The sequence below is a fragment of the Carettochelys insculpta genome, chromosome 21 (assembly GCF_033958435.1).
Source record: "Carettochelys insculpta isolate YL-2023 chromosome 21, ASM3395843v1, whole genome shotgun sequence".
NCBI lineage: Eukaryota > Metazoa > Chordata > Testudines > Carettochelyidae > Carettochelys > Carettochelys insculpta.
In genome coordinates, this window is record NC_134157.1 from 25,571,305 (window position 1) to 25,592,466 (window position 21,162).

A 21,162-nucleotide genomic window follows, 5' to 3' on the forward strand; every position below is an offset into this window, starting at 1 on the left:
AAATATTAATCTAAAAATGAATTATCTGCCTATTATATTCAAAGCTATGACCCCTGGGTTTAGCGAGAAATTCTGGAGTCTGCTGTGTGTTTAGAAACATGAACTATATATTCGTTTTTGTTAAAACAATACGTTAGACTACCCGTCTATGCAGGATTAAATGTGGCCACCTGTCCTGTTGCTGCTGAAACAGTAGAACTAAATTTAATTGGTTTAGAGGAGAGGGATAGCTCAGTGGTTTGAGCATTGGCCTGCTACACCTGGGGTTGTGAGGTCAATCCTTCAGGGGGCCATTTAGGAGTCTGGGGCAAATAGATCAAAAAAGAGATGGTGCTTGTTCCTTCCAAGAGGGCAGGGGACTGGGCTCAATGACCTCCTAAGGTCCCTTCCCGTTCTATATGGGGCACAACAGCGGGCAGGGCAGTGGGAGGGATCTGGCCGTTAAACCAACTGAATTTATTTCCATTATTTCAGCAGCAGCAGGGCAGGGAGCCACAGACAGTCCCTCACTCACTCCACTACCTGGGTGGTTACACCCCTCTGGTGGGAGTGGCTCAGTTCACTCCTGCCAGTGGAACACCTCCATGCCAGCCTTCCTTCCACTGGGTGCACATGGGCACGCAGCATAGGCTCCCCAGCCACCACCATAGATGGGTTAGTCCCTGGGGCTGGTTTGGGGCTTGAGGAGAGTTAATCTTGTAGATGATGGGGCAGGTTTGGGGCTGAGAGGGGTTAAGTCTGGGGATGGAGGGGTGAGTTTGGGGCTGAGAGGGGTTAAATCTGGGCAAAGGGAGGTGGATTCCGGGTCGGAGGTGGGTAAAGCCTTGAGATGGGGTTAGGTTTGGGGGCTGAGGCGGGGTACAGCCTGGGAAAGGGGTTTACAAAATTCTTCCGAGTTTAAAAGGGTCCCATGGACTAGAGTATCTTTTAACTCAAGTAATTTTTACAGCAGATCCTTGATTATTTGTGGATTATCAAAACAAAAAGCAGTCAAGTAGCACTTTAAAGACTAGCAAAATGGTTTATTAGGTGAGCTTTCGTGGGACAGACCCACTTCTTCAGACCATAGCCAGACCAGAACAGACTCAATATTTAAGGCACAGAGAACCAAAAACAGTAAGCAAGGAGGACAAATCAGAAAAAGATAATCAAGGTGAGCAAATCAGAGAGTGGAGGGGTGGGGGGAAAGGTCAAGAATTAGATTGAGCCAAGTATGCAGACAAGCCCCTACCGTGACTCAGAGAGTTCCCATCACGATTTAAACCATGTGTTAATGTGCTGAATTTGAATATAAAAGCCAGCTCAGATGTTTCTCTTTCCAAAACGGTGTGATAATTCCTTTTCTGTAACACACATACCTTGAGATCATTGACAGAATGCCCTATTCCATTAAAATGTTGACTAACTGGTTTGTGGATCTGGAGTGTTTTGATGTCTGTTTTGTGCCCATTGACCCTTTGTCTAAGGCAGTTAGAAGTCTGTCCAATAGCCTTAGATGGAGTTTACCACCCGCTTTGGGCTGCATTCCCAAGCAACCCGACTCCAAGACGACCTGGTCCCAGCGCGCCGGGGGCTGCTACCGGCCTCACACTGTCCACAGGCATCTTTTAACGGTTTCACGCCCTCTTGAACTCACTCTTCAAAGTTCTTTTCAACTTTCCCTTACGGTACTTGTTGACTATCGGTCTCGTGCCAGTATTTAAAATATATCATCACATCTCTTCATATAATTCAATCCCCTGCCCTCTTGGTAGGACCAAGCACCAGCCCAGTATCTATTTGCCCCAGCCCCTAAATGGTATCAGGAAGGATTGAACTCACAACCCTAGGCTTAGCAGGCTAGTGCTCAAACCACTGAACTGTCCTTCATGTGAAAACATCAGTAGCAGGCAAATTAGTAGAAACAATAGTAAAGAATAAAATTGCAAGGCACGTAGAAGAGCACGAAGTGTTGGGCAAAAGTCAGCATGGTTTCTGCAGAGGGAAGTAGTGTCTGTCTAATCTATTAGAATTCTTTGAAGGGGTTAATAAATATGCGGACAAGGGGCACCCAGTGGACATAATATACCTAGATTTCCAGAAAGCCTTTGACACAGTCCCACGCCAAAGGCTTTTATGTAAATTAGGCGGTCATGGGATAGGAGGAAAGATCCTTTCATGGATCGGGAATTGGTTAAAAGACAGAAAACAAAGGGTTGGAATAAATGGTAAATTTTCACAATGGAGGGGGGTAACTAGTGGTGTTCCCCAGGGGTCAGTCCTGGGACCAATCCTGTTCAACTTGTTCATCAACAATCTAGAAAATGAGGTAAGCAGTGAGGTGGCAAAGTTTGCAGATGACACCAAGTTGTTCAGGACAGTCAAAACCAAAAGGGATTGTGAAGAACTACAAAAAGATCTCAGCAAACTGAGTGATTGGGCAGCAAAATGGCAAATGAAATTTAATGTGGGTAAGTGTAAGGTAATGCACATTGGAAAAAGTAACCCAAATTACACGTACACCGTGATGGGGTCAAATTTAACTACGACAGATCAGGAAAGGGATCTTGGAGTTATAGTGGATAGTTCTCTGAAGACATCCACGCTGTGTGCAGCGGCAGTTAGTAAAGCAAATAGGATGTTAGGAATTATTAAAAAAGGGATAGATAATAAGACAAAAGATATCATACTTCCCCTATATAAAACTATGGTACGCCCACATCTTGAGTACTGTGTGCAGATGTGGTCTCCTCACCTCAAAAAAGATATGTTGGCATTAGAAAAGGTTCAGAAAAGGGCGACTAAGATGATTAGGGGTTTGGAACGGGTCCCATATGGGGAGAGGCTAGAGATACTGGGACTTTTCGGTCTGGAGAAGAGGCGACTGAGGGGCGATATGATAGAGGTATATAAAATCATGAATGGTGTGGAGAAAGTGAATATAGAAAAATTATTTACCTTTTCCCATAATACAAGAACTAGGGCACACCAAATGAAATTGATGGGTAGTAGGTTCAAAACTAATAAAAGGAAATTTTTCTTCACACAGCGCACAGTCAACCTGTGGAACTCCTTGCCGGAGGAGGCTGTGAAGGCCAGGACTCTATTAGGGTTTAAAAAAGAGCTTGATAAATTTTTGCAGGTTAGGTCCATAAATGGCTATTAGCCAGGGGTAAAGTAGGGTGCCCTAACCTTCAGTACAAGGGCAGGAGATGGATGGCAGGAGATAAATCACTTGATCATTGTCTTCTGTTCTCCTTCTCTGGGGCACCTGGGATTGGCCACTGTGGGCAGATGGGATTCTGGGCTGGATGGACCTTTGGTCTGACCCAGTATGGCCGTTCTTATGTTCTTATGTTCAATATACAAAGCACCTGGGCATTGTTGACACATGATGGCATATATGATGTTCGTAGAGGAGCATGAGAAAGTGCCCGTGATTCTGTGAGTAACCTGGTTAGGTCCAGTGATGGTATTTCCAGAGAAGATATGTGGACAAAGCTGGCAGCAGGCTTTGTTGCAGGGAGAGGTTCCAGGACTGGTATTCCTGGGGTATAGACTGTGGCTGTTAGTGAGGATCCTCATGAGGTTGGGAGGTTGTCTGTAGGAGAGAACAGGCATGTCACCCAGGGCCTTCTGGAGTGTAGCATCCTGATTAAGGATAGGTTGTAGGTCTTTAATAATTTGTTGCAGTGGTCTGAGTTGGGGGCTGTAGGTGATGACCAGTGGTGTTCTGTTCTTGGCTTTTTTGGGCCGATCTTGGAGTAGCTGGTCTCTGGGTATTCGTCTGGCCCTGTCGATTTGTTTTTTTACTTCTCCTGTAATCCTCCTTACTAGCACGGCTTCCTCTTTGTTACTATTCAACATGCAAGGCCCTACATTTAGCCGTTTGGAATGGAGATCCATGAACTACATGAAAAAACTCGCCCAGATCCAGACAGACATCATCTTTCTCTCCAAATGCAAGAAAATGGACATTGTACCCAAGAGACTGATAGTGAGAAACCATTACAATCTACATACTACACTGACTACAGTGAACATCTATGCAACACGCTCTGTAAGAAACTGAGGAACCACTTGATCAAAATCCTTTACAATAAACAAAAGATGATCAAAAATGAACTCTCTGAACTTGAAATTATCATCAACGCACAGGCATCGACGCAAGACCCCAGAGTACGAGGCTTTACCAGTGCCAGACAAGGTATTTATAAAACATACTTCCTCTCTCTACAAAAAAGAAGAGAATAAATTTTCTTCATTACTTCATTTCTCAGGATACTTCAACCACAATAACAGTAGCTCGACCAACAACATTGTTAACCTTTCAAACTACCAACTCAGCCCAGCAGAGGAGTCTGTCTTATCCCGGGTTCTTTCCTTCTGCCTACCTCCTCCACAAACTTAATACAATTCTGTGGTGACCTTGAAGCCTTCTTTCGCCGCCTCCGTCTAAAGGAATTTTTCCAGCACACCTATGAACAACAGTCTGACTCTCTCGTCACGCCCCCCCAACAACAAAAGAAGAAGAACTCTACGTGGACTCCCCCTGAGGGTCGTAGTGAAACTCTGGACTTCTACGTACAGTGCTTCCACAACCGTGCTCAGGCTGACATTATACACAAACAATGCCAAATGAGACATAATCTGAACTATGCTGAATGCCATGCTGTCCAGAGTCTCAAAAATAACCCAGATATCATAATCAAACCAGCTGACAAAGGGGGTGCTGTTGTCATCCTGAATAGGTCAGACTATGAACAGGAGGCAGCCAGACAACTCTCCAACACCACATGTTACAGACCTCTCTCCGCTGATCCCACTTTGGAATTCCAAAGGAAATTACAACAACTACTGAAGGAACTCCCTGCTGCTACTCGGGACCTCATTAACTCAGACACACCATCTGAGCCGCAGCCTGGATTATTCTACTTACTTCCCAAAATCCACAAACCTGGAAACCGTGGACGCCCTATCATTTCAGGTATTGGCACCCTTACCACCAGAGTATCCAGGTACGTGGACTCCCTCCTCAAACCCTATGCTACCAACGCTCCCAGCTATATCCGAGATACCACCGACTTCCTGAGGAAATTACAAAACATCAGAAAAGTTCCTGATAACGCCATCCTTCCCACAATGGATGTAGAGGCTCTGTACACTAATATTCCACATAAAGACAGATTACAAGCAATCAGGAATACCATCCCTGATGCCACCACAGCCAATCTGGTATCTGACCTCTGTAACTTTGTTCTCACACACAATTATTTCTGTTTTGGGGACAATTTATACCTCCAGATTAGTGGAACTGCTATGGGCACCCGCATGGCCCCACAATATGCTAATATATTTATGGCTGACCTGGAACAACGATTCCTCAGCTCTCGTCCCCTATTACCACTCCTCTGCTTAAGATACATTGATGACATCTTTATGATTTGGACCCATGGTACAGAGGCTGTAGAGGAATTCCACAGAGACTTTAACAATCTACACCCCACCATCAACTTATGCCTCGATTACAACATGCAAGAGATACATTTCCTGGACAGTACAGTACTAATCGAGGATGGCCTGATCAGTACCACACTGTACTGAAAACCTACTGATCGCTGTACTTATCTACACCCTTCTAGTTTCCATCCTGCACACGTGACTAGATCCATTGTTTACAGTCAAGCTCTTAGGTACAATCGCATTTGCTCTGATCCAACTGACAGAGACCAAAAACTACAAGAGCTTTACCAAATATTCATAAACCTGAATTACCCACCAGGAGAAGTACAAAAACAAATCGACAGGGCCAGACGAATACCCAGAGACCAGCTACTCCAAGATCGGCCCAAAAAAGCCAAGAACAGAACACCACTGGTCATCACCTACAGCCCCCAGCTCAGACCACTGCAACGAATTATTAAAGACCTACAACCTATCCTTAATCAGGATGCTACACTCCAGAAGGCCCTGGGTGACATGCCTGTTCTCTCCTACAGACAACCTCCCAACCTCATGAGGGTCCTCACTAACAGCCACAGTCTATACCCCAGGAATACCAGTCCTGGAACATTTCCCTGCAACAAAGCCCGCTGCCAGCTTTGTCCACATATCTTCTCTGGAAATACCATCACTGGACCTAACCAGGTTATTCACAGAATCACGGGCACATTCTCATGCTCCTCTACTAACATCATATATGCCATCATGTGTCGTCAATGCCCAGGTGCTTTGTATATTGGACAGACTTCCAACTCCCTTAGACAAAGGGTCAATGGGCACAAAACAGACATCAAAACACTCCAGATCCACAAACCAGTTAGTCAACATTTTAATGGAATGGGGCATTCTGTCAATGACCTAAAGGTATGTGTGTTACAGAAAAGGAATTATCACACCGTTTTGGAAAGAGAAACATCTGAGCTGGCTTTTATATTCAAATTCAGCACATTAACACATGGTTTAAATCGTGATGGGAATTTTCTGAGTCACTATAGGGGCTTGTCTGCATACTTGGCTCAGTCTAATTCTTGACCTTCCCCCCCACCCCTCCACTCTCTGATTTGCTCACCTTGATTATCTTTTTCTGATTTGTCCTCCTTGCTTACTGTTTTTGGTTCTCTGTGCCTTAAATATTGAGTCTGTTCTGGTGTGGCTATGGTCTGAAGAAGTGGGTCTGTCCCACGAAAGCTCACCTAATAAACCATTTTGCTAGTTTTTAAAGTGCTACTTGACTGCTTTTTGTTTTGATAGTGTATAGACTAGCACGGCTTCCTCTTTGTTACTATTTGTAGATTGTTTTTCTCAGACAATATATATTTTATTTCCGTTCAGGGTAAAAAAAAGAGAATTTGAATTACTGTGGACCAACATAAATAATAACTAAAAAGACAATTAGACCAATGGGGGTTCCTGAATACGTCTGATTCTATCATCTTCTTCACCCTATGGCTTTTGAGTCTGGAAACACAACTCAAAGCCTTCAGTTTTACATGACAGTTCCAGCTGAAGACAAATCACTTTGTCCATACTCAAGCAATTTCTCCAGAAATTCTAGTACTATTTGAGGAACTAGTATATTAATATAACATGGATGAAACACATTTTATACACGTTTGCCAGCAACCAGCTCTTTTCCCTGCAATGCTTCCAGAGCCGCACATAAATCACACAAAAGCACCAGCCAAGTCCCCACAGCTAAAAGACTTCACAGCAACATTACAAATTAGAAATGAAATTTTGTAATGTTTATGTTTTAAAAAGTCTTTCAGTGCTGACTTGATTGCACTTTAAATCAACTATTAGCAAAGTTGGCTAATTACAACCTTTTACTAGTTATTATTTTAGCTGTCTGAGCAAGTCATTTTGAAGGATCATAAATATTTCTGTGCACATAGATAATTTGAGACAAATTCTTATATCTGCTCTGCTTGCAGGGGATTAAGGAAATCCATATTACAATACTTAAAACTAGGTTTAATGAGGGGAAAATAGCTGTCTTTTCAGTTTAATAGAAAAGATGCATTTCTGTTGATTAAGTAACTATCCTTCAATTTAATTTACAGTTGTAGTGATAATTTTAAAGTTTTCATATTTAAATGCTATGTTGAAAAGAGCACACTTGTTTCTTTTAAATATAAAAAGGATTAGTGGACTCGTCTCAGCCAGTAACAATAAGGAGTGAGACAGAAGTAGTCAAGCCTTATGGTCTTTATTAATAGAATTGAATTTGTTTAAGAATAGCACACAACAATACTTGAGCCTTGTGAAACCAAAGCTTGCTGCTAATTCTAGTTGTCTGATTCAATCAGTAACTGAATTTTTTATAGTTTGTTGACAATCTATAGCATCACTTTGTTCATACCTGACAGTTATCCACATCACCTTTTGTCTGGTACATTTGCAAATTTCAAAGCATATTGTAATATCCAGACTTTCCAAATGATTACAGTTAGAACGCTAAGAATTAAGCAACTGAACTTTCCATCGTCACTAAATTAAATTTTCCACTCTTATTAAAGGTTCCACAAATCATTTTTAAAACTTTGGAGTTTGGCAATAGGCACTTTGGCCTAATGGTCAACATACTAAAATGTCTCATAGAGGTAGCTGTGTTAGTCTGTATCTTCACAAAACAAAAACGCAGTACTGTAACACTTTAAAGACTAGCAGTATAATTTACTATGTCATAAGCTTTCATGGGATGAGTCACAGAATCACAGAGCTGGAAGGGACCTCAGGAGGTCATCTAGTCCAGCCCCCTGCTTCAAGCAGGATCAACCCCCACTAAGTCATCCCAGCTAGGACCTCGTCCAGGCGGGACTTAAAAACCTCAAGGGATGGAGAATCCACCACCTCTGGAGAATCTGAGTGGGTGGGTTAGCCTGCTGCCTGGGTGACTGGCCACCTGGCTCACCAACTGTCCAACAGAGTAGTGAAGGGCATAGCTGGAAATGTTTGAAAAAATCAGTCTTTTGAAATGGAATTTTCTGTTTTTCACATTTCTGCCTTTCTGTTCCAATTTGGAATGATAAAATTTTCCACGGGGTGGAAATTCCCATTCATACATGCAATCATATTCAGCAAACCTCTCTTATTCAACACATGCTTCTGCCCTATTGTTTTTATTGTGGTTTAATTACGTTCTGGGCTAGATGAATTTAGTACTGGAATAAATTGCCTAGGATGATGGAAGAAGCTCTATCGTTGAACATATTTAAGAACAAGTTGGATAAATATCTAACAGGGATGATATAGATGGTGTTTGGTCCTGCAGTGAGGGCAGGGACGGGACTTGATGACCTCTTGAGGTCCCTTCCAGTTCTAGTGTTGTATGATTCTATAAGTTATTTTCATTAGTGGGTTTTTTATTAAAAGAGTAATAACCACTTGATTTTCTTATCAGAGAAACACAAAGTGTAGAGAAAAGAGGTGGTAAGTATCAGAAATATCCGAAGGTCACAGAATCATAGGATTGGAAGGAATCTGAAGAGAACATCAAGTCCAGTCTGTGTCTACACTTACAAGCTTACAGCAGCACAGATGTCGTGTGTAGCCACATTATGCTGACAAGAGGCAGCTCTCCTATTGACATAATAAATCCAGTTCAATGAGCAGCCATAACTGTCGGCAGGGGAGAGTCTTTCACCATCATAGTGCTGTGCACACGATTGCTTATGCTAGCAAAACTTGCATTGCTTAAAGGCTGCGTTTTTGTTTCATCCCTGAGCAACAAAAGTTTTGCTGACATAAATGTAAGTGGTGACATGATTTAAAGTTCGCTGTATGTACGAGGCCTGAATTTCTCAAACTTAGGTGTTTTTTGTTTGACAGGTATTTCTGTGTGGTAGGGAGTGAGGAGCATCCTCTAGCTTGACATCATTTGCAGCTTGAGAAGTTGTTTTGTGAACATTAGAATAATAATGTATATCAGAACTGTTTACAAAAAGTACTCACCTTTTGTGCATCTTTAGGCAATTTCTCGTGAATGTTCATATATTTCTGTCACACCTCTTTTAGTGCTGATACTGCAATTTCATATGAGAAAAGCGTAGGTGGGCAAGAACATGTTTGTTTATCATTTTGATCCTTTGAAGACATGGTCACCAGGAATGTACCTTCTAGAAATATACTAATCAAAAACACCCCAAATGAAAAGTCCAGTGCTAATCAATTTTTGAGGTTTATCTATTACAGTATTCAGTGTCATCCTCTGAACACCAGTTAGCTTGACGTTGGTGGTATTCTGAAACCCCTTCCTGGCATCCAAATTGACATTACTTTTCATGTTTAAAGCACTTTGTTTACAATGTTCCCGTGAGGTAAGTACCAGAGGCACCACTAGCACAGGGATGGGCCTGCTTTTGGCGGAGCCTGAGGCTGATGGGTGAGGACCCCCATATCACCATCTCCGTCTGGAGCCAGGTTGAGCTGGCAGAGCGGCACTTCTGTTTTGAGGAGGGCGAGGGCGCTGGCCAGTGTGGGCAGGGTTAATGGACACTTTTAATTACCTGGAGGCCTTGTACAAGGAGCTGGTGGCCTGGCTGCCCCCTCCCATCACTCCCCGCTGCTGCCTCACCTGCCACAGCCCCACCTGACAGCCCCCCAGGAGAGGAGCCCACTGGGCCTGACTGCCGGCCTGAGGCCGAGCCCCGGCCTTACCTGCCCATGCTCCCCAGCCTCACTGGGGACCCTGAACAAGGGGTGGGCATGGAACCCGGAGCCATTGTTGGTCACACTACTGCACTCCCACCATGGAGTGATGGTGCAAGAGCTGAGCCATCCACGTCCCCCAGCCTCTGTAAATAGTTAACTTTCCCCTCCTGTAAATAGTTATCCTCGCTGCTGTTTGGCAAATATTAGTATTAACCACTGTTTCACTGGTTTGCAATATATACAGTTTGTTTTCCTGAAACCCTGTGTGCTCGTTTGTGGGGGAGTGTGCAGAAGAGGGGAGGAGTGTGCGGGAGGCCCTCTGGGGGTGTCCACGGCAACATTCACTGGGGCCCCTGGTCAAAATGCCAGCTTAGGGCCTCCTGGACGCAGATCCCTTCCTGGTCGGCCTGGCAGCTAGGGGCAGCTGCTGGCTGGGGGCACCCACCCCTGCCCAAAGGCCTCCCCCTTACTCGCCACGATATTGTGGAGCGTGCAGCAGGTGCCCACCACCTGGGGGACATTGAGAATGCCCACATCCAGGCAGGCAAGGAGGCAGTGCCACTGCCCCTTCAGGTGGCCCAAGGTGCGCTCAACCACCTGGCGGGCATGTTTGAGCTGTCCATTGAACCACTCCTGGCTGGCAGTGTGGTGGCCTGTATAGGGCCACACGAGCCAGGGCTGGAGCGGATAAGCAGTATTGGCTACCAGGAAGAGGGGCACGGTGGTGTGCCCCAGCAGGACTTCCCTCTGGGGGATGTGGGTCCCCATGTCCAGCCGGAGGCACAGGCCCAAGCTGCGGAAGACCTGCGCATCGTGGGTTCAGCCAGGTCAGCCCACATACGTGTCCTGGAACCAGCCCCGGCTGTCCACCATGGCCTGCGGGACCATGGAATGGTAGCCCTTCCTGTTGAGGAATTGTCCCCTACTGTGCTCCAGGGCACGGATGGGTATGTGGGTCCAGTTGAGGGCCCTGAAGCAATTTAGGACCCCCAGTGTGGCAAAGCCCACGATGACCGTGTGCAGGTCCCTGATGCAGATGACCGTGAGCAGGAACAGGGTGTTCAGAGTGCAGACCACCTGTGGGGAGGGGATACAGGCACCTGTGAGGGTGTGCTGCGTGTGTCTGCCCTCCCCAACCCTCCCTCCCCCCCCCACCCCCCGGTGGGTGCATGCCTGCCCAGACCTCCTTACTTCCATGGTGATGGCCTGAACTGTGGCCTTGCCGACACTGAAGTGGTGTCCCACAGAGCAGTCGCTGTCTGGAGTAGCCAGCTTCCAGACAGCTATAGCAACCCTTTTCTTGGTGGGAAGGGCGCGCTGCGTCTGGGTGTCCTGATGTCTCAGGGTGGGGGTCAGCCACTGGAACAGCTCCAGGAAGGTCTGCCACCTCATCTGGAAATTCTGGAGCCACTGATCATCATCCCATTCCCCCATGACGAGTTGCTCCCATCACTCGGAGCTGATGGGGACCCAGGGGTTGGGCAGAAGGGCCCAGTGGTCTGAGACATGTCCTGGGGGCTCGCCTGCCAGGAGCTGCTGGGCAGCCACCAGTGCTGCGGCTAGCAGGGTGCCTGCTTTGTTGGTGGCAGACAGCAGGATGTCAAACTGCTGCTTCTCCGTGCTCGTTCCTGTGGGTGCTGTGTCTGCGAGACATGTGGCAACTCTGCAGGCCTTGGGCTGTGCAAGCCAAGTGAGTTTGGGAGTGGCCCATTAAAGGAACGGCTTGCTGCATCCCCGGAAGGCCTTGTCCGTGCTGCGACCCCATCTGCAGCCTTTCCTGCTGGGGCCACTTGTATCTGTAGACGCTCCCCTTCTGCATCTGGGGTGGCCCCTTTCAACTTGCTGCATCACTATTTTGACATTGCATGTCGATGGCGCCAGCCCCGGTCTGTGTGTAGACAGTATGCATTGAAGTAGCATTTTTTGAAGTCTCTACTTCGGAAGACACTATTGCGACGTAACACTCTAGTGTAGAAATAGCCAATAAGACTTTAAAATGCATATTTTCTCTGTAGAAATTCACGGTAAGCTCACATCTTGAATGCTGTTTGCAGTTGCCCCATCTCAGAAATGATACGTTGGCATTGGAAAAGGTTTAGACAGGGAAATAAAATGTTTAAGGATGTGAAATAGCTTCCATATGAGGACACATTAATGAGACTGGAATTTTCAACTTGGAAAAGTGATGAGTAAGGGGGCAAAATGGTGGGGGGTCTATAAACTCATGAGTGGCGTGATGAAAGTAATTAAGAAAGTTTAGTTTCCATCTCATAATAGAAGATCTTGGGTGACCAGATGAAATAAGCAGCAGCTTTAAAACAAACAAAGGGAAGTATTTTTTCATACAATTCAGCCAAGCTGTGGAACGCCATGCCAGAGGACTTTGTAAAGGCCAAGACTGTAATGGGGTTCTAAAGAGAATTAGTTGAGTTAATGGAAGATAGGATCATCAATGGCTACTAGCCAGGATGGGTAGAGATGGTGGTCCTACCCTCTCTTTGCCTGTGGGTCTGAATCAAAGCCTGTTGAGTTAATGGTTGTATTTCTGTTAATTTCAGCAGACTTTGAATCAGGCCTTGCAAGTTCGTTCTTTCTTTCTTTCTTTCATAAAATACAACAAAGACAATAAGGGGAGCTTATTAGGAGAGAGACAAAGGTCACATTCTGTTGTGCTCATGTCCTGCTGATTATTGCGTATCTCACTAAGGTCTTGGCTATTTAAATTTAGGAATAATAGAGCCTAAGTCTCCTTTGACAACCTACAAACAATCTCTCTATATTTGCTGCAACTACAGTTCGTTAATTTAAATGCAGATTATTTGGTCCTGCTGCTTCCTTGATCTAGATTTTTATTTCCATTGTATTACAAACTAATGAAAATCACCCAGCTAGGACACTGGCTTCAAAAACAATAGAAAAATGTCAATGTGGTTGGAAAATGTTTTGCCTATGGAAGCAGCTGCCTATGAGCTCATTCTGGAAAGCATCCTGGTGGCCGCATACCTTAGGGAAGCACAGTATTTTATGCACAGTAGCACATTTAAGAAACAGAATTTGAAAAACTAGCTCTGTGCATGTTTTCTTTGGCCTACCAGCATCCTTGGATCTGCCCTTCTTTCACTGAGGGAATCATTTCAAGTTTCCTGTTTCAGATGCAAACTGATGGTTATTTAAGTAGTATTATTTCATATTTGTATTATGATAGACTCAGAATGCTATCTTATGCTGGGAGATATGCTGCCTTGTGCTATACAGAGTGATATGGAAAGATGGCCCCTGTTCCAAAAACCTTACCGTACAAATGACACATGAATGCTGAGGAAGAGACATGCAATCCAACTGATATAGTTTTATATGCATTTAGCAAATTGAACAAAAAATGCAGTGTCACGGCAACCAAGGTTGTTTGTGACTTTGGATATACATCAGAAGATAATTTTTATTCAGTCAAAGCTAAATTTTTATTTTAATTTTAATTTTATTTAATTTTAATTTCTGTTCAGTCTCTTTTTAAAAAGTTTTAAATATTTGAAATGTCATTTCAAATCAGCATTTCATTTTCAAATTAACCATTCTGAACCATGCAAATGACATGTCAACATGAGAAAAATAAAAAAAAATTAGTTTAATTTCAAAGCTAACTTAAATTTTTTGGTTCAGTCACCAGACCAAAAAATTATTTCTTGAGCTCTGCTGGAAAGCATTTGATTCAGATCAACTGTGCAAAGATCTTCTATGTTTACACCAGTGGTCTTCAACCTTTTTTTAAACACAAGATCACTTTTTGAATTTAAGTGCAATCCAGGAGCTACCTCAGTTCCAAACCTCAGTGCCCTGCCTCCTTCCCTGCCCATTCTCTGAGGCCCTGCCCCTGCCCCACCTACCTCTGAATCCCCTCCCTGCTCATTCCATCCTGCTTCCTTCCCCTATCTTCATTCTTACTAGGCTGAGACAGTGGGTTCAGGTGCAAGAGGGTTCAGGCTCTGATCTTGAGCTGAGGAGGCTGGAGTATGGGAGGAGCTCCAGACTGAACCTGGGACAGGGTTTGGGGTGCATGAGGTGGTTTGGGGCTACAGCAGGAGTTCAGGATGAAGACTCTGGCAGGGCACCACTTACCTCAGGTGGCTTCTGGGCAGTGGCACGGTGGGGCTAAGGCATGCTTACCCCTCCCTGGCCCTGCTCCACTCCCCACAGCAGTCAACATGTCCAATAGTGGCTCCCAGGGTATAGGTTGTTTTTCTCTGTTCTCAGCCAGTGGGAGCTGTGGGTGTGATGCTTGAAGACAAGCTTAGCATGTGGTTGACCCCCATCCTGCCACCTCAGATACTGCAGGGATCTGCCAGCCGCTTCCAGGGGTGGCGACCAGGGTAGGGGGCTTCTGGCTGTTGACAGGCCAGCAGCACAGTGGAGCTAAGGCAATCTTCCTGTGTTGCTGCAGCAGCCTGCATGAGATTGAGCCCATTTCCAGGAGACTCCCAGACAATGTTTCACGCATGGATGAAAAAAATTAGAGGGAATGAGTTTTATGTTCACCAGTATCAAGGTAACATAGATGTGCACAACCAGGAGAAACCAAAAACCTAGATGTGTGTGTGTGAGTGAGAGAGAGAGAGAGAGAGAGATTGCCATTGTGTTTGTGTGTGCGCATGCGTGCGTGAGAGAGATTGTGTGTGTGTGTGCGGGGCGGGGGGGAGGAATTGCCAATGGGGTTAATTACTCCAGTCATGAAAGTTTAGGAATTTTAGCACTTGCTAATCAATGAAATTTAAGCATAGTAGAGAAATAAAAATTATGAAATACACAGATCAGTCAAAAACATGAAAGAAGTAAAAGAAGTAACAACACAAGTATGCATTGGGTCAGAAGGCGAGTGTGAAAGACAGAGTTTGTGTATGAGAGAGAAAGAGATGCACACAATGCATGTGACTGACAGACTCTGAGAGAGTGACAGGGATTTTTGCATTGCTTCTTTAAGTATGCTGAGCACGTTCACACATTTGCAGCTTCCAGTAAGTTCACTCTATCCCCAACCCTCCTCTCTCCTACAAACATCTGCAAGACCTTTACCAAGCTTTCTTCAAACTACAATACCCACCTAAGGAAGTGAGGAAACAGATTGACAGAGCCAGGTGGGTACCCAGAAGCCACCTGCTACAAGACAGGCCTCGCAAGGAAAACAAGAGAACACCACTGGCCATCACATACAGCCCCTACCTAAGGCCTCTCCAGCGCATCATCAGTGATCTGCAAGCCATCCTGAACCATGATCTTTCACTCTCACAGACCTTGGGAGGCAGGCCTGTCCTTGCCTACAGACAGCCTACCAACCTTAAACAAATTCTCACCAGCCACTACAAATCACAAACCGATGACTCTAGGCCTGGAACCAGCCCCTGCAACAGTCCTCACTGCCAACTCCGCTCACATATCTACACCAGTGATATCATCAGAGGACCTAACATCAACTACATCATCAGGGCTCTTTCACCTGCACATCTACTAATATAATATATGCCATCATGTGCCAGCAATGCCCCACTACAATTTACATTAGCCAAACTGGACAGTCTCTACGTAAAAGAATGAATGGACACAAATCAGACATCAGGAACAGTAATGTGCAGAAGCCTGTAGGGGAACACTTCAATCTCCCTGGACACTCAGTGGCAGATTTAAGAGTGACAGTCCTGAAACTGTGAAATTTCAAAAATCAAATGGAGCGAGAAATCTCTGAGCTGCAATTTATTTGCAAATTTGACTCCATTAACCAAGGATTAAACAGAGACTGGGAGTGTCTCTCACCTTGCAGAAACAGCTTCTCTGCCCTGGGTGTTTATAGCTCCCCATTAGACCCTGACAAAGGCTCACATCCCCCTGTCTGATCTAACTTGTTTTTTCCTCTTTTGATAGGTACTGTTGATACTGGGCCATTTCCACCTTGCTGAATAGACCTTGTCAGCTCTGGCCCTCCCTCTTGCTGGGACCCCACTCTTTAAAATACCCCTCTGAAACCAACCCCCCACTCATGCGTCTGATGAAGTGGGTCTTTGCCCACGAAAGCTCATGCTCCAAAATATCTGTTAGTCTATAAGGTGCCACAAGACTACTGCTTGTTCTAGATAAAACAGAGTTTCCTATAAGCATAAGCCTGAAGCATACACAGCCATACTTAGGGCTCATGTGATGTGCTAGGTGAAAAAGAGTATTTTCTTTAGGTCTCGCTTCTCAATTAAGATTAGATCAGTTACTAGGCTGCATCCAGTGTAGCTTCTGCTGTAAACGTAGATATTCAACAAAAGGTTCAGCAAAATAGACTTACAGGTACCAATAGAAACACAAGTTGAAACAACACATTGAGAAACTTTTTCCTAGAAATACCATGAGTAATTGATGGTATGGAAAGAAACTCCATTCACTTAATTCTAAACACGGTTATTCTTTATAAATGGTGCAGGAAATTCTGAGCTGGAACAATTTTCAGTAGCACATCTTGTAGAGGGAAAGAAGTAGGAATTTTTTGCTGTCCATCTGCACAGGCCTGTCAATGGGGAATGAGAAGGGGATTACAAAGAAGGCAAGTGCTTGGGGGCTTGGCAATTCAAAAGGGCCTAGGGCTCCCAGCCACTGTTGCTGCTACTATGGCAGTGGGGATGGCTGGAACCCCCAGCCCTTAGAATAGCTGCCAGAGCCCCACACAGAGTGCCTCTGAGACTCTGGTGGTATGCTCTAGATGGTATTGAAGTGAGGGAGGTGCAGTCTTCAACCTAGGCCTGCACCTTCCCCCCAGGGCCGTCATCATGGTAGAATTTCTTAGACAAACAGCGTCACTTTCAGAATATTTTTAGGGGGGATTTATTTTTATAAAGCGGCAAAAGACTATTGACTCAGCTCTGACCTGGACTAGTAGAGATTTGTTTTTTCTTCTGGTTTGCTTTGGTGAGGATAAGCCATTTAGTGCAGGAAAGAGTCACCTTTCCCAATAGGAATGACCCAAAGTGTGCAAGTAACAAGCTGCTATCTGAAAATGAAGGCAAGCAGCAGCATGTACGTTAGATAAAAGATGTCAAGGAATTAAACAAAGTTTTCTCTATGCTGAAAACCAGAGCAATAGCCGTATATACTAGACTATGGAGCTATGCAAACTAGCAGCTAAAATATAATAGAGCTGACATACAGCTTATCCCTTCCTCCTCAAATGACACGGTGGTTAGATCAGATATCTAGAATCCCAGTATGGTCAAGGATTAATACATCTTTAGGTGATGAAAGGATTTCTTGACTCAACTGCATAGACTATGTATGATTACTATTATGGGTGTGTTATGACATTTAATTGAGGAGCTTTGGAGGCAGGGTCTGGGTGCAGGAAAGGATTCTGGCCTGGTGGAGGGGTACAGGAGGGGTGCAGAGTGTGGGAGGGAGTTGTGACCTGAGGCGGGGGGGTGCAGAGGGTTTGGATGGTGACCTGCGGCAGGGAGTTGGTGGAGAGGGAGAGGCTGGGGTGTCAGAGGCAGACTTGGCTTTGGCATCTCCTGGTCAGCAGCCCTCTGAGGTAGGCTCCCTGCCTGCTGCAGCCCAGATCAGTCAAGCCTTCTCCATGTGGCTCTCTTCTCCAGATGCTGAAGGGAGAGGGAGGCTTGATGTGCTGCTTCTGCCCCCTGCCCCCCTCAACAAAATCTCTGAGCTTCTATTGGCCAGAAGCTGGCTAATGGGAGCTGAGAGATATTTGCTGGGGGGCGGGAGCAGCGCACAAAGCCTCCCCTTCCCTTCTGTAGAGAGCTACATAGATCAGGAAGCTGCTTAAAGCAGCATGGCGCAGCCCCATGTTGGTTTAAGTGGCTCCCTGCTGTGTCCCTGAGGGTCCCAGTGGGGCCCTCTTGCCCACCTCAGTGTAGATGAAAGTGAAAACAAATTTAGGAAGGATCACTGGGAAGTATTTTTCGGGAGAGAGCATTAACTGTTGACAAAAAGAATTGAAGCACCACATTAATTTTAATCTCTCACCAAAGATGCACCCATTTTATATCGATGTGCATATGAAAATGTATATATAGTATAACCCCTGTTCTGGAGAGGGAATGAGGACATTTATGACAAGAGAAGCAAAGGTTTAAGTGACTGGTCTGAACCAGCTGAAAAGCATTACAGATCAGACTGCCATTTTCAAGTACTTCTCTAAATTCCAGAAGGTATATGGAGAAGGTAGTGCCCTGATCTGATTGGGATGTAGGTGGATATTCCATCACTCTGCCTCCTCACTTTGCATCTGCTCTAGGAATTATTTTTCATAAATTCTCTGGCTTGTGTTATGCAGGTGATCAGACTAGATTATCATAAAGGTCCCTTCTGGCCCTGGAAACTGAGTCAATGAATAGTTAAAGCACTTTCTTCCCAACATGGCAGTGCTTGAGGGTTATGTAGAGAAGGCAGGGATATTTGGATTGGAAGGAAATGGTGTGGGGGGGGGGGGCGGGGTATATCATTAGATACTATTTTGTCTCAGTGTGTGAAAGTGCCAGCGGTGGAAGGGGCCTTCAAAACACCATCTTGGCTGTGCTGAATTGCTGTGTTGTAAAACTACACAGTAATGAAGAATTATGTACCAAACCTGTGAACATGACAAAACTCTTGTAAACTCCCAGCATCTTCTAAAATAAAGTAAGCTTTCCTGTCTGTCTCCTGGAAGATTATAGCAGAACAAATTTCAGTGAGCCACGTGGCTTTTTTTCAATTCTCATTACTGCACTTCCCATTACTACTTCTGTTTATGTAATTCATGGCTGTAAATGACAGAAGTGAGACTTTGCTGTGTACGAGAGAGCATTTGAGGACACTTAGTCTTCAGGGAAGAATATACATTTTCTCAGATTGAATTATTACAATTTTGTACGAAAAGTAGTGGGTAATACTGAGGTCAACTACAAGCAGATTATTTTAGTATAAAAGGTCCCAAGCAAGGAATTGTTTCACCTTCACATACTTATATAGTTCTGTCATATTGTTTATTAATGCTGAGTGCTTCAAGTCTATCTTTATGATACAGGGGAGTTCTCCACAGATGTGCGCTATGCAATATATGATTTCTCCCTCTTTTGAAAGAACATACTTTTGACTCAGAGGGCTGCACCTCCTGTTCATATAATGACTGGAATTTATCAAAACAGTTTGATGAGATAAAACCACCTAAGTGCAGGCACATAACCCATTTAGCTTAATTTACTGAAACCTTAGAATGCTCTTTCCATTCCACTTCAGGGAAACATGGAAAACATGTCTTTAAACACAAAAGCTCTTAAAAAAGAAAATGGAAAGTTTAATGTGGAAATGTGGCAGCTTTTTATGCTGTGCAAATTATTTTCCTTTCCAGAAGAATTTTCCTTTCTTTGTTAGAATTTCTAGCAGTTTTCTCTGTTGCATAACTCTAGTACACAACACATAAAACAGCTTAGGAAGATACACCAAATAAAATCCTCTTTTCAGATGACCTTCCACATACCAGAAGCCATGATTTGACTCATCATCATCATTAATAACCATGGGCTCAGCGCCCGTTGGTGTCTGATGCCTCTGTCACTATTTCCTTCCATCTTTCCCTATCCAGGGCAGAGTGGCTTAGTTTCCGTAGACTAGCTCCGCACCAATCTACTATATCATCTACCCATTCTCTGTGAAGTCTGCCTCTCCTATTTGAACTGTCCATTATGCTGAATACTAGGGTTTTAATTTTTCATTCATTGTTTATTCTGCAAATATGTCCAAATAGTTGTAGCTTCCGTTTTATAACCTTCTGCAGCAGGTTCTCTTTCGGCTGTATCTTCCTATATAATTCCTCATTGGTGACCTTCTGCATCCATTCTATTTTCAGAATCTTTCTGTAACAACTCCTTTTGAACGCCAATATTCTTCTTTTCGAATCTTTCATTATCACCCATGTCTCACATCTGTACAACATGCTGCTGAATACACACGTTTTCAAGACGCCCAGCTTCATTCTTAAGCTAATTGCTTTGCTTTTCCAGATCTTATTCATCGCCTTCAAACTCGCTCTTGCTTTCGCTATTCTAGTCGCTATTTCCTTCTTACAGTCTAGATCATACGTTATGTTGCTCCCCAGATATGTGAACTTCTCTACATTTTCTAGTTCAGTACCATCCACACTGATCTTCCTTCCCATTTCCTTATCTCCAAATACCATTGGTTTTGTTTTATCGATGTTCATAATCAGTCTGTACCGCTTCCCTTCTTCGTCTAACACCTGCACCATTTTCGCTAGCTTCTCCTCATCTTGCTCAATGATAACTATATCATCCACAAACCTCAAGTTGTTAATTCTTTTCCCATGCACAGATGTCCCTTCTACCTCTTCCTTGATTTTGTCCATTGCTCTATCCAGATGTGGGATGAAGATACTTGGCGATATTGAATCTCCTTGTCTCGTACCTCTACTTGTTTTAAACCAGCTTCCCAACTGCCCGCATGTTCTCATGGGTGCCTCTGCATTATCTTGATATATTTCAACAACCGTATTAATCTGCTATCCACTCCATATGACTCCAACACCGCCCAGGTCACTTTCTCATCTATACTGTCAAATGCCTTTTGAAAATCGACGAAGCAAGTGTATACGTTTTTGTTCTTTTGTCACGCTTTCTCCACTATCAGTTTTAGTGCCAATATCTGCTGTATGGTACTTCTATTGTTTCAGAACCATGCTTGCTCATCTGCTATATGTTCTTCTATCTGTGATCTTAATCTCTCAGTCAGTATCATCATCAGCACCTTACCTAGATGACTCGTTAGGGCAATCGTTCTGTAGTTCTTGCACTCCAATATACTTTCTTTCTTGTGTGTTGTCACTATCACAGATCTTGTCCATTTCTTAGGTGCCTTCCCTTCTTTCCATGCTATATTACATGGTCGGTGTATTTCCTGAATCATGCTTTCTCCGGCATATTTGATCATCTCTCCCGTGATCTTATCATTTCCAGGGCTCTTTTTGTTCTTTAGTCGTTTCACGGCTTTTTCTAC

At 44.3% G+C, this 21,162-nt stretch overlaps 1 protein-coding gene across 3 annotated transcripts in view; it reads left to right on the forward strand.

Annotated features, from left to right (window-relative positions):
* Positions 1-21,162, forward strand: part of RALGPS1 (Ral GEF with PH domain and SH3 binding motif 1) — a 445,865-nt gene that overhangs the window by 270,361 nt on the left and 154,342 nt on the right. The gene's annotated exons all lie outside the window — the stretch shown is intronic.